Genomic DNA, 13795 nt, shown 5'->3' on the forward strand with positions numbered 1-13795 from the left:
ACCCTTCTCCCAGCGCGTCTGATTCAGCGGATCTGGAGGCAGAGTCGAGATTCTGCATTCCTAACGCGCTCCCAGGTGATCTGATGCTGAGGCCGCATTTTGAAAACCAGGGCCCTAGAAAAATTATTGCACGTGTGCCCCAGGAAACTAACAAGAAAGTCCATTGAAACAACCCAAATGCCCATCAGCTGTAAACTGGACGCAGAAGTTGTGGCATATGAAATACTAATCAGTACCACAAAAGAATGAAACACAGCCATGGACGTTAACATGGATGAATGATGAGTAAAAAATAACCAATCAGAGGAGGACACATAGAATACGATTAGATTTAATTAAAGCTCAGAAACAGGTCGGACTAAGAAAACGGTCCTAGGGACGCAGATGCTAAAACTCTAAAGACAGGCAATGGAACCACAGTCCCAAACCGTCCCAGTGGCCCTGCCTCTGGGGCGGGGACCTATGACCGGAAGACATACAGAGCACTCGATCCTGAAATCCGCGTTCTACCCTGACTGGCGACTGGTGACGTAGATGCTTGTTTTGTGATTATTTTTCAAACTGAACATATCTATCTTTGGACCAGGTTCTGAGGAACACTACCTTAGAGCTTCCAAACAGATCCATCAAAAACTAAAAATTCTGCACCAGTCCTTTCCCTGTGCCTGGCTCCCTCATTCCTGGAAAGGGAGTGGGACATCGTCTAAGTCACGTCTCCAGCTCAGGGTGACAGCAGGCCGGCCTGGCCCGCCCTCCTCCTTCTGCGTCTCCTCTGAGCAGCTGCTGAACCAGAACACACATCCGTGCGGCCACAAGGGCAAGTCGTCACGCACAAATAGCGCATGGAGTCCAGACCCGCGTTAGGAAAGATACACTTTTCTCCCAGAAACACAGTTAGTAGAGATTAGACTTTCCCCACGGAAAATGGAAATTATTTTTCATTATTATACAAAGTAGTTTGGCTCCTGAGAACCAGGCTCTCAAACCTGTCATTCCAGAAAAGGGTCTTGGCTCTATGTTTGCATAACCAAAGGTTCTTCAGGGGTGGTTTTTCCCTCCAGAACAATGAAGCTGGTCTGCCGCAAAATTACCCCAGAGCAGAAAACTGCTTCCAACCTTCAAATGAAACCAGAGCAAATTGTTACTTGTGTATAGAAGCCTGTATTTTTTCTTCTTCTCTCCCCTCCTTTTCTTCCTTTAAAGCAGCGGTGACTTCTTTCTTTACACCACAGTCATTTCCATTTGTGAACACTCTTGCCCTACTGATTGAAATACTTCTTACCCAGAGCTTTTAGCTGGTTGGTTCTGTTTCTGCTTCTTGGGGCCAGGGTACAAATCTAATACCTCTTCAACACGACAACCTTTCAAATAGATGAAGACAGTTAGCACATTGCTCCTGAATTTTCTTTCATTCTCGGTCCCTGGGCCATCTCCCGTAGGGCAGTTTTGAACCCCTTCTTTCTCGGTTGATGTGTTTTCAGGCTCCATGTTGTCTCTCCCCAGATCTGAAGGCAAGTTCCAGTTGTAAGAAGAGAGACACTGTTTTCCCCCTACCTGACTTATAGGGTGGGCGGGGCCCTGCCAAGTAGACTGACAAAAGGCAGGGTAACAAGAGAAGAGCAAACAGAAGTTTGTTAACCCGTGCTTGTGCGTACGTGTGGGAGTGCTCAGTGATGAGTAACTCAGCCGGGTGGTTAGAACTCAGGCTTATGTAGCATCTTAACACAGAACAATAAAGTTTTAGAGAAGGGACAAGGCAAAGGAAAAGAACGTTGAGTTTCTAATGTTGACAAATTGTGGGAAGGCAAGTGTTCGGGAAAACTACCAACACATAAGGGTTAATTTTAGCAAAGTTAGTTAGATTCCTTTGGTGCTGGTCTCCGGGTTGATAGGGGTTTCGTGTTGTTTCTGGTGATTCACTTCTGTCTTTCCTGGTAGAGAAGGGAGGAGTGATGACTTTACAGATTTATGTCCTGCTTTTAGGCAAACAGGAGGCAGACAGAGAGCTTTTCTTATGTCTGCTTCTTCTCAACTGCTTCAGCTCAAAATAACCCTTGTGCCGAAGTGCCGTACTCTGCTACCCTTCACAGCAGGATTATCAACCCCCGTGTGCAAGACATGATGTGCCTACTAAGGCCACACTTTCGAGGGCACTATGCATGGTATCCGAAGCAATTTTTCACCGATGATGAGTGTCGGTACTGGAGGAGAAAGACAGTAAAAAATTAGTTTGTCTTTTTAAAAGCAGAAGCTATTGCAACAGTGTGAAATGTTTATTATTGATGCCTAGTTGTCATGCAGCACAATACCAGCTGATGTCAGAACCTGAAGGGCTGCCAAACAAATAAGAGACTTGTCAGATTCCGTTTGCCAGGCATTGAATTTGACGACAGCAGTTAACTCTGGGTAAGTGGCCTCAGTCTTCATAGTGCAGAGCTCATTGTATTAGTAACAGATAAACCCTGAAGGCTCAGTGATTTAACACAATAAAAAGTCATTTCCTGTCTCTTTATATTCAATGGGGGAACTCCTGTGCGGGTGGCTCTCTCTTAAGCAGAGCTTCAGGGGTCCAGCCTCCTTCTCTGCCATTGTCAACAGGCTGTTCCTGAGACTGTCCTGAGGACGAGGACAAATGCAAAGGACATCACTTCTGCCTCATTAACCTACTGGCTAGAACTTGGTCACAGGCCCAACCTAACCACAGGAAGGCTGAAAAATATAGCTGGATATGTAAGTAAGAAGAATCTATTTCTTGTCTCTTAACATTCGAATGTGGGGGTCCTGTATGGGTAGCAAATAACACCTTAATATTTATGTGAAAATTGTCTGGACTTGCTGGGCCCCCTGAAAGGGTCTCAGGGGCCTCCAAGGGTCTCTGGACCACGCTCTGAGGCGACTGCCCTGGACCATCAGATGCCCCGAGGCAGGCTGGCTTCACAACACTACAGTTGGACACTGAAAGGTCACATACAGGGTTAAAGTGCCCTTGGTCAGTTTTCTGCCTTGCCCAGGCCCTATTTGAAGGGACTGAGCTAACTGCCTCCCTCCCCGCCGTGTTAGGGGCCGCTGCAACTGCTTGTGCTTCTCAGTCCTTGATTTCCTCAGCGCTATGCTTATGTCCACGACTTATGACCTCTTCCCATTCAGCTCAGACAACCTGGGACTATTCCTGGGACAGATGTCAGCAGCCAGGCCCTGCTGACACAGTCTCCGCCTCTCTTTGAAAAAGGCTAATAGAGGAGCAGAGACTCTTGCCTCTAATTCCCAACAGGAAGTCCACCCTGCACCCCTTTGACCTGCATCCCTTCTCCTGGGCTTTCCTGACAGGCCCTGCGTCCTGCTCTGCCCAAACAAACAGAGCCGGCGCCTCCCCCACCACTCAGCGGCCGGGAGCCTCAGGCCTCAGGAGCCCATGAACCCCTCTCCCCTCCTCACGCCCACATGGCACGGGCACTCCTGTGTGGCTTCCAGCACTCCAGGTAGGAGGCTCCCCACGCACCACGGAGTTTCTATGTTAGATCCTGTCCCTCCAACTCCTTCAGGTGGGGGATCAGGTGATGAGATGGGGCAGACCTTATAGCCCCTGGCCTGTCATTGGAGCCTCCAGAACTCTTTCCCTCTCCTGCTAGTGCTCTTTCTCGAGGTGTGAGCCTGGGGTGGAGTGCACTCAGGGCAGAAACCGGTTCTGCCTGTTTGTGCTGCACTTCAAGTCTCTGGGCCTCACTAGGGATCGTGCCTTTTGAACCCCAAAGTCAGGAATTGGTCCCCTTTTCATAGGTCTAATCTTTGCTTGACAACCACCCCCGACCTGGGGCAAATGGCTGCCTCGTCTCTCAGACTGTGGAGGCGAAAACAGCACGGTGGTGATGTTTCCAGGAACTAGTCTGCTGGGTATTATAAATGGGTTAAGTGGTTTTGCGGCAACAATTAGGCTTCAAGTCACTTTTGAAAGAGAGAGAGGGAGAAAGAGAGTGAGTGAGCAAGCTTATTCCAAAGGCAAGGCTTTAAAGTGGGCACTCTGGGTTGTTTGTACTGCCTGCTGGCAGCCCATGGGGGCGGGGGGCGGGGCGTTTGGAGCAGACAAGGGAAGAAATAGGCAGTAACTCTGAAAATGCCCTGTGTGGGAAGATGAGAAGAACTAGTTGCCTCTCAGGCCATTTTCATCTGGAAAATTCTTTTCTCCCAGTCCCAGGTCCTGCCCTCAGCACCCCCCCACCCTGCCCCGGTCAATGAAGCCCAAGCTGGCCCTCTTCCTCCAGTCCTCCACTCCTAGTGTCCTTCCTTGATCTTGCCAGGGCGTGGCTGTTGGGCAGAGGAAGCGCAGGTAGCAGAGAATGCTGCCAAGGACACAACCAGTGCCAGTCGGTCCTCAGACCCCACTGGGCCCCAGGCCCCGGCTGGCAGAAGTGCCAGTCACGTGCTGCCACGATGTCCGGTTTTCAGAGCACTGATCCACACCTGCTCCCCTACAAGAGGACCCGCTCCTGGACCACGGTCTAGTCGGGCTCCTCTGAACTCTTCTCAACCAGGCCCCAGCTTCTGGGCTTCTGTGTCTGTCTCTGCATTACCCAATATTAGCAAGAACCCTGCTAAGTCAGTTTAATAAGAGCCCCCATCCTTGACATCTGATTGCGTTCAGTATCTGAATAGGTTTTTCACCCTCCACCATCCCCCAGGGGATGTTTGAACAGCATGCTCTGCCTTCAGCAGGAATCCTGACAGAGAGAAAGGGGGGAGGGAGAGAGAGATCAATTTGTTGTTCCACTCATTCATTCATTCATTGGTTAATTCTTGCATGTGCCCTGACAGGGAACCGAACCTGCAACCCTGGCATCTCAGGACAACACTCAAACTGACTGAGCTACTCAGCCAGGGCATATTTCCCTAGTAGGAGGCATAATGCCCTCTACCCTCTGTTCACCCACGTGGTCACAAGTAGCAAGATTTCGTTCTTTCTTATGGCTGAGTCAATAGCCCATTGTGAGTATGTGCCACATCGTTATCCATTCATCTGTCAATGGATACTTCGGTGGTTTCCGTATCTTAGGTGGGCTATGTAATAGCACTGCAGTGAACATAGGTAGGGCGCCTATATCTTTTCGAATTAGTGTTTTGGATTTCTTTGCATAAATACCCAGATGTGAATTGCTAGGTCATATGGTAGTTCTATTTTTAATTATGCTAAGTGAAATAAGTCAGACAGAGAAAGACAAATACTGTATGATTCCACTCATTTGTGGAATCTAAAAATACAAAACGAGTGAATAAACAAAGCAGAACAAACTCATAGACACAGAGGACAAACGGATGGGTGCCAGATGAGAGGCGGTTGGAGGAACTGGTGAAGAGATGGCCAAATGCCAGTTATGGAGACATAGAGTACGGCATAAGGTTACGGCCAGTAATACCATAGTCACTGTATGGCGCCAGATGGGTACCAGGCTCATTGGATGATCGATTCCCGATACAGAAATGTATGTATAAATGCATATATAGAAGGTATGCAAATGTCTAATCACTCTGTTGTACACCTAAAAGTAATATAATATTGTATGTCAGCTATAATTGAAATAAAAAAATTATTTTGAAGAATCTAGTAGGTCAGTTTAGCCAGAACCTTCCCTTCCCGATGCTTCCTCATAGCAGTTCCCATTCACTGACCACCCCACACGGAGCCCTGGCTGTTGGTGCCCACTCTTCCCTGTCATTCAGAGTTGAGTCTCTCTCCCTCACTGCCCAAGCCCCCTGTGGTGGTCCCTACACCTATCACGAGTCCCCTGACGGAAGTCTGTCTTACTATGCTTAAAAAGTGCCGTGAATAAGTCTTCATTTCAGAGGTAGAATAATGTGCCCTGACAGGTGTGGCTCAGTTGGTGAGGTCCTGCAGACTGAGGGGCCGCCGGTTCGATTCCGGTCAGGGCACATGCCTGATTGCAGGCTGGACCCCTGGATAGGGGTGTGTGAGAGGCACCAATCGATGCTTCTCTTGCACATTGATGTTTCTCTCCCTTTCTTTCTCTCTCCCTTCTCCTCTCTCTAAAAATAAATAAATAAAAATCTTTTTTAAAAAAAGAATAATGTACTCTGGCCAGGTAGCTCAGTTGGTTGGAATGTTGTCCTGATGCGCCTAGGTTGCAGGTTCAATCCCTGGTCAGGGCACATACGAGATGAAACCGGGGACTGCATAAATAAGTGGAAAAACAAATATTTCTCTCTCTCTCTCTCTTCCCCACTTCCTTCCACACTCTCTCTAAAGTCAGTAAAAATAAAAAATAAAAAGAAAGCATTAGAAGAAAGGTTTTTCTTTATCATCTCATATACAAGAGTTCACACACAGGACCGCTGAAGCCCTCCCAGGGAATAGGCAGATGAGCTCAAAATAAGCCCCCTCCGAGGAAGTAGGCTGATGATGCACACGTTCCTGGGCCTTAGGAGGTTTGGTTGAGCCTGTGTCCAGCAGGAGGGCACCAGCACTGCCTGCCCAGCTCCTGGACAGGAGGAACAGAGCTACCAGAAAGAAGCCCACCCTGTGGAGAGGCTGGGAGGTCACAGAAGCTGGAGGGAGGATTAAGTCAAAGCAGGTGCAAGGCCAACCCTGTGAACATGACCAGTATGTGGCCCACAGCGAAGGGACTTAAAAGGGCAGGACTGGGGTTTCCACCAGTATGCCATAAACGCTGGAGAGCCCCACACCCTTCACAGCTGTGCCACCAACTGCAGGTCCACATGTAACGTCTGGTTCCGATGCAGCCAAGGATACGTTCTATAACAGCAGTCATCCATCAGACTGAACGCTGAGCTGAGCGGGCAATGGGATGCGGAATACAGTGGAGTACAAGCTGCTGCGAAAGGAGGCCGAGGGCCTGGTGGTGGTGGAGACAGTTTCCTTTTGACCAGAACGATAGAGAGCATTGTCTCCTGGGGAGAGGAGGGTCCAGCCAGGGCAGTAAACAATGGTACTCCAACAGTGACCCAAGGTTAAAGGACATCAAAGGACAAGGGAGTGACAGTAGATACAATTGCATTTCTTTGTACGTACCAATACAAGTCCTAGTATCTAAAAGTGTGCCAGGAGGCTGACGTGGGCATCGCAGGGGTGAAGACGATGGGATGACATAGGTCCCCACACCAAAGAACTTGCACCTTCATGAAGCAGTCCATATTTTGAGGTATTTCTTTATATGATGAAGAAGTTCTAGAAAATACACAATATTTCTCAGCTTCCCCAAAACAACCAACAGAGTAGTTAACAGAAAGACTAGAAGCAAGTAAATCAAGATGGTAATGGAAGTAATCCCCAGCTGTGAGAATATAAATGATTGTTCCTGTTTCTGCACTTCCTATACTTCTAAATTTCATCAAAATGAAATGAAAAGGCACACAAACAGTTTTTAAAAGCTCAAAAAATAGGCTGCAACTCCTACACTTTCATGGGTGCAATCTTATCGAATCCTCCCAACATCTCTGTGGGACACACTATTTTGTCCATTTTCAGATGGGAAAACTGAGGCCAACGCTATTAAATAATTTCCTCAGGATCACACAGCTGGTACACAAATGGATATGGACTTGAAACCAGGTCTTTTGACTCTAGATTCCATGTTTTGTTCAAGGCCTTAATTCCAGTTACTACTGTTGAGTTACAAATTACCCCCAAACTTAGCCCCTTAAAGCAAACATTATTTCACTTATGACTTTGTGAGTCAAAAATTCAGGAAAGGCATGGCTGGGCAGTTCTCTCTGGTGTCTCTCTTGTGGCTACAGTCAAATGTTAGCTGGATCTATAGTATCTGAGAGCTCAGTTGGGCTGACCGTCCCCAACAGCTCATTCACATGATTGGCCATTGGTGTTGGCTGAATAGGCTGTTAACTAGAGAACCCGTGCATGGTCTCTCCAGTGTAGCCAACTCGGGATAGTTGGATGTCACACCTGGTATCTAGCTTCCCCCAGAACAAGCTTCTGATCTGGCCTCGGAAGTTACGCAGGACCACTCCCATACATTCTTTTGGTGACAAGTGAATCGTTAGACAGACTAGATTCAGAGGGGGAACTAGGCTCCACCCTTTGATGGAAGCAAGGCAAAATCACATCATAAAGGAGCCTGTGGGGTCAGAGAGATTGTTTCAGCCAACTCTGGAAAATAAAGTTTGCCTCAGTCATTTAATCCAATGCTTCCCAACCTTTGACGCTGTGTAGCACACACAGAAAGCATTAATATGGGCGTGGCTCATGCCACCCCAACTGGGAAGTTCTGATAGGCTAGCCCTCTGTGATTAGCAAAGCTTCCTTTCCTTACTTCATGGCCTGTGTGTGTTCAAGGGCAAGATTTCCCACATGCTCCATGGTGCTTTTGGGCCAACAGAAAAGAAACTCCCAGCTCTGACTCCTCCGTGCTGCAGGTATCTCTGCCGTGAGGATTTCTGTGTCCAAAAGCTTCGAGACAGCTTTTCATCTTATCTTTCACACACATTAAAGGGGAGAAAACATGGATTCTGTGTGCATCGCATCAGTTTAAAATACATGCTGCCAATCAAAAGAATAATAACTGTGATGGATTGAGCACTTCAAATACGTTAAAATTCATGAGTTCACAATGATTCTGAAACAACAAAGACGACAATAGACACCATTATGGTAATCTTCAGAGTTTTCCAGAGCACTGACTCATTCAGAAACTGGAGAATAAAGGGAAAGGACGAAGCATTTATCCTGCCCTTCCGATGAGTATATGAACTATATGTCACATGAGGTACCAACGCATTGCCGCTCGGCTCCCAGTCCACACTTCTTGGCTCTGCCTTGTGATCCTGGTATTGGATCCTGTAAACATTTCTCCTGTTGCCACCTGGAGTAATGTTAAGCTTTTGTCAGTAGAGGATGCTGGAAGGACATTGTAGGAGGAAGGAGTTACTTCCAGGCTCCAGTGTGCTTTCCTGCTTGTTCCTGTGGTGCACAATGGGCAAGAGTGTGGAGGATTCCCCAGTGAGTTTTAGGGGCTCCCCTCCCCAAATCCAGCCCCACCTCAATATACAGCTTTCTATCGAGCTTGTCAGTATCCCAGTTTCCTGCTCACCAGGCCTAACTCAAAGCACTCGGGTGACTTCCCCGCTATCCAACAGGCACAGCCACAATCTCTCCATCTTGGGTGGGGAGACCCTCTTCCTGCTTGTGACAGGGCTCTGAGTGCCCTGACCCAGCTCCAGAGGTATGGCTGTTCTCTGAACCTGCCATTCCTAAAGTCTTTAGTTTCTTAACACCCTATTGGTTAACCCCATATTATTATTTAATAATTTCCTTATTAAAATTTTTCTGTTTGACTTATGGCCAAGATGGAGGCGTAGGTAGACACACTGTGCCTCCTCGCACAACCAAAAGAAGGACAACAACAATTTAAAAACAAAAAACAGCCAGAACTGACAGAAAATAAAACTGTATGGAAATCCAACAACCAAGGAGATAAAGAAGAAACATTCATGCAGACCAGTAGGAGGGACGGAGACAGGCAGCTGGGGGGAGAGAATCGTGGCAAGGCGGCAGCTGGCGGACCCAGTGAGGTGGCGGATTGTGGAACGGGGCAGGCCAGGCTGCAGCTGGCCAGCGAGGCAGCAGCTGGTGGACCAGGTGACAGACCGCACAACCCAGAGTTCCAGCACGGGGAAATAAAGCCTCAAACCACTGACTGAAAACACCTGTGGGGGTTGAGGCAGCAGCAGGAGAAACTCCCAGCCTCACAGGAGAGTTCACTGGAGAGACCCACAGGGGCCTAGAGCATGCACAAGCCAACCCACTTGGGAATCAGGACCAGAAGGGCCCAATTTGCTTGTGGGTAGCGGGTGAAGTGACTGAAAACCAGCAGAGAGGGGAGCAAGCACTACTGCTCCCTCTCGGACCCCTCCCCCACAGACAGCATCACAATGCCCCTTACTACATAATAGGGTTGCCCCACCCTGGTGAACACCTAAGGCCCCGCCCCGCCTCCAACAGGCGCGCCAAGACAAAAAAAAATGGCCCAAATGAAAGAACAGGTCAAAGCTCCAGAAAAAGTACAACTAAGTGATGAAGAGATAGCCAACCTATCATTTGCACAGTTCAAAACACTGGTAATCAGGAAGCTCACAGAATTGGTTGAATTTGGTTGCAAATTAGATGAAAAAATGAAGCCTATGCTAAGTGAAACAAAGGAAAATGTACAGGGAACCAATAGTGATGGGAAGGAAACTGGAACTCAAATCAACGGTGTGGACCAGAAGGAAGAAAGAAACATCCAACCAGAAAAGAATGAAGAAACAAGAATTCAGAAAAATGAGGAGAGGCTTAGGAACCTCCAGGACATCTTTAAACATTCCAATATCTGAATCATAGGGGTGCCAGAAGGAGAAGAGGAAGAACAAAAAATTGAAAACTTATTTAAACAAATAATGAAGGACTTTCCTTATCTGGCAAAGGAAATAGACTTCCAAGAAGTCCAGGAAACTCAGAGAGTCCCAAAGAAGCTGGACTCAAGAAGGAACACACCAAGGCACATCATAATTACATTACCCAAGATGAAAGAGAAGGAGAGAATCTTAGAAACAGCAAGAGAAAAGGACACAATTACCTACAAAGGAGTTCCCATAAGACTGTTATCTGATTTCTCAAAAGAGACCTTGCAGGCAAGAAGGGGCTGGAAAGAAGTATTCTAAGTCATGAAAGGCAAGGACCTACATCCAAGATTACTGTATCCAGCAAAGCTATCATTTAGAATGGAAGGGAAGATAAAGTGCTTCTCAGATAAGGTCAAGTTAAAGGAGTTCATCGTCACCAAGCCCTTATTATATGAAATGTTTAAGGGATTTATCTAAGAAAAATAAGATAAAAAATATGAACAGTAAAAATGACAGCAAACTCACAGTTATTAACAACCACACCTAAAACAAAAACAAAAACAAACTAAGTCAACAACTAGAACAGGAACAGAACCACAGAAATGGAGATCACATGGAGGATTATCAACAGGGGAGGGGGGGGGACAGGGGGGAAAGGTACAGAGAATAAGTAGCATAAATGGTAGGTAGAAAATAGACAGGGGGAGGGTAAGAATAGTATAGGAAATGTAGAAGCCAAAGAACTTATAAGTATGACCCATGGATATGAACTATAGGGGGGAAATGTGGGAGGGAGGGGTTGTGCAGGATGAAGTGGAGTGAAGGGGGAAAATGGGACAACTGTAGTAGCATAATCAATCAAATATATTAAAAAATTTTTTTCTGTTCAAATCCCTGCGTGGTTTCTGTCTGTTTTCTGGACCCTGGTTGATATTCAAGTACTTGACAAAAAGAAGGTTCTTTTATATACAAGAAGACCAGCTGATGAATGTGCAAGGAATGATACAATTGGAATGCTCTGCAGTGAAAAAACTAGGCCATGATCCTGAATGGCTGCTACAGCCATCTGGTGAAAGGCAGGTGGGGAACCGAATAACAGGTGGATTAGGCTGATCACACCTGAATCCACAGGCAGGGTGATGGGGAGCAGATGCAGTGTCAGTGGCCACGCCCTCTTGCGCATGGCACGTCCCAAGACCTAGAACCTAATTTTGTATTTGTAGTTTCGGTTTCTTTCTTTCAAAGTAAGCTCCTCAAATCGGAAACTTCAAGGTCCACATGCCTGGATCACTGTGTGAAAGCCATGATCGACTTTAACGTCACAAACACAGAAACGGGCAAACAGGATGCCCTTCCTGATGTGATGGAATAGGAAACGGCACCATCCGTGAAATACCTTTGCCAAAAGTTTAACCTCAAACTGATCAAGCTCCAGATATCATCACTAATTTATACAAACACTTGGGATCGAAGAACACGTTGAGACGCCATCAGAATACAATAGCCAAGTCCAAAACATGGGAGATTTTACAGGACAAATTACCCAGTTTTTTTTTTTTTTAACAAATAAATAACAGGTTAAAAAAAAAGTTGAGGCAGTAAAGGAGAATCACAGATTTTAAAAGACTTTTGGAGAAATATCACCAAAAATAATGTGTGCACCTTTTTTGGATCCTGATTCAGATCAAATAACCACTTATGAGGTCATCAAAATTTCTATGCTGACTGGATCTTAGATGATATTAAGGAATTATTGTTAAATTCTTTTAGCTGGAGTACTGGTATGTGGATATATTTTTGTATAGAGTCCTTGTCTCTTAGAGATAAATGTTTAAGTATTTTTGAATGAAGTGATAAGAAGTCTGACATTGTTTTTAAAAATAACCTCACAAAGGGTTGGATAGTAGAGGTTACAGGTAAAGTACAGGTGACCTTACGTTGCTAGATGGGGAAGCGAGGTGATGGGTACATGGAGGTTCGTTATGAATATGTTAATTATATCCAAACACACTTTAGTGTATGTTTGAAAATGCCATCATAAGAAGTTTCATGAAATAAAGTGTATGCTGCCACAGATGACATATTATCTGCATATTAATAACCAAATTAATATTGTATATTGCAGTTTCCAGAGCACTTTTCATACATAATTTAATGTAATCCTAGCTGTAGGCTTACAAGATAGGTTTTATTGTCTTCATTTCACAGGGAACAATTCAGAGTGGTTAACTCAGTGGCTCGGAGGCCTGGGCCCCGGAGGAGGCAGAAAAGGAATTCAGACCCTGGTCCTCTTTTCATAAATCCCAAACCCCACTTGGCGAGGTGGACGAACGGCGGGAGGATCCAGGTGAAGTCACTGAACTTCTCAGCCTGAGAAAAACAGGAACAATAGTATTTCGCCTGCCTCCTTCTTAGTTGTTGGGAAATTCTAGAATGCTGATTTCTACGAAAGTGCCTTGTACATTGTAAAGGTGTCTTATGAATTTAGATAACACACTAGTTTTCTCTACAAAAGTGGGAAAGAGTGGAGAACTCTAGGGGCTGGTCTTGAGGGACCAAAAGTGTGCTCTTGGCAACTTCTGCCTCGCCTTTCTCTAGACCGCCTCTCGTTCCCAAAGCCCTTCCTTACATCAGTACTAACCCACATCAGCAAAGATGGTTCTCCCTGTGGCTCACGCAAATGCCTGCCGTGGTCCCTGGTGTGCTGTGTTGTGTTGCTTGTAGGAACAGAGACTCCACAACAGCTGTTTATAGCGCAAGTTTTCTGGCTAGATCTTAGGCTAATAAAATGAATATGGAACTGTGTGGTATTTTCCACTGTTGTCCAGAATTCTCTATTAGATGATTTACACTAAGTCATCAGTGCCCAAGAAGTCTCATCAAGCGACACTGGAAAACAAGTGAGGTGCTTTCAGTTCTCCAGGGGGAAGAAATATCGAGTGGCACAATTAAAATGGCTGATATTAAATAACGACAACTGCAAAAACAAAAAACAAAAGCAAAACCTCTCTGGGGACTCGGTACAGACTCATCCAAACAGCCGTGTCGAATGGCAGCTTCCGAACGCCCACTGCAAAGCATCTCGCTCTGAAACACACACTCAGTGATTGCAATGCAATTGTGCCAGTGAGTTATTTAAATACTAACAAGAGTGCTTACATATAACTATTTCACCTTAGATAAGCTATCTCATTTGTAAGTATTTCTTTTATAGTAATAGTTTTAGCCATAAACAACTTTGGGAGTCCCGTTGCCTTGCTGGGTTGCAATTTTCTTAGTCATAAGTTAGGAAGGAGAATAATATTTATCTCATGGGTTAAAATTAAATGAGATCAGATGTGTAAAAATACCTTGTGCTTTGCTCAGAGTCTGGCAAAAAGCAGGTGCTAAATGTTAGTGTCTCTTTGAATATAAGTACTTGTTAAATTGT

General features: G+C 45.9%; 1 long non-coding RNA gene across 1 annotated transcript in view; it reads right to left on the minus strand.

Moving 5' to 3' along the window:
• Positions 1 to 315: 315 nt before the first annotated feature.
• LOC128779686 (uncharacterized) overlaps positions 316 to 13795 on the minus strand; it is a 32229-nt gene continuing 18749 nt past the window's right edge. Inside the window, exons 2-3 of the long non-coding RNA XR_008425766.2 lie at positions 7040 to 7195; positions 316 to 2201 (exon numbers count right to left, since the gene is read on the minus strand). This is a non-coding gene — a long non-coding RNA (uncharacterized lncRNA). The remainder of the gene's footprint in view (positions 2202 to 7039; positions 7196 to 13795) is intronic.

This window comes from Desmodus rotundus, chromosome 12 (genome assembly GCF_022682495.2).
Source record: "Desmodus rotundus isolate HL8 chromosome 12, HLdesRot8A.1, whole genome shotgun sequence".
NCBI classification, from domain to species: domain Eukaryota; kingdom Metazoa; phylum Chordata; class Mammalia; order Chiroptera; family Phyllostomidae; genus Desmodus; species Desmodus rotundus.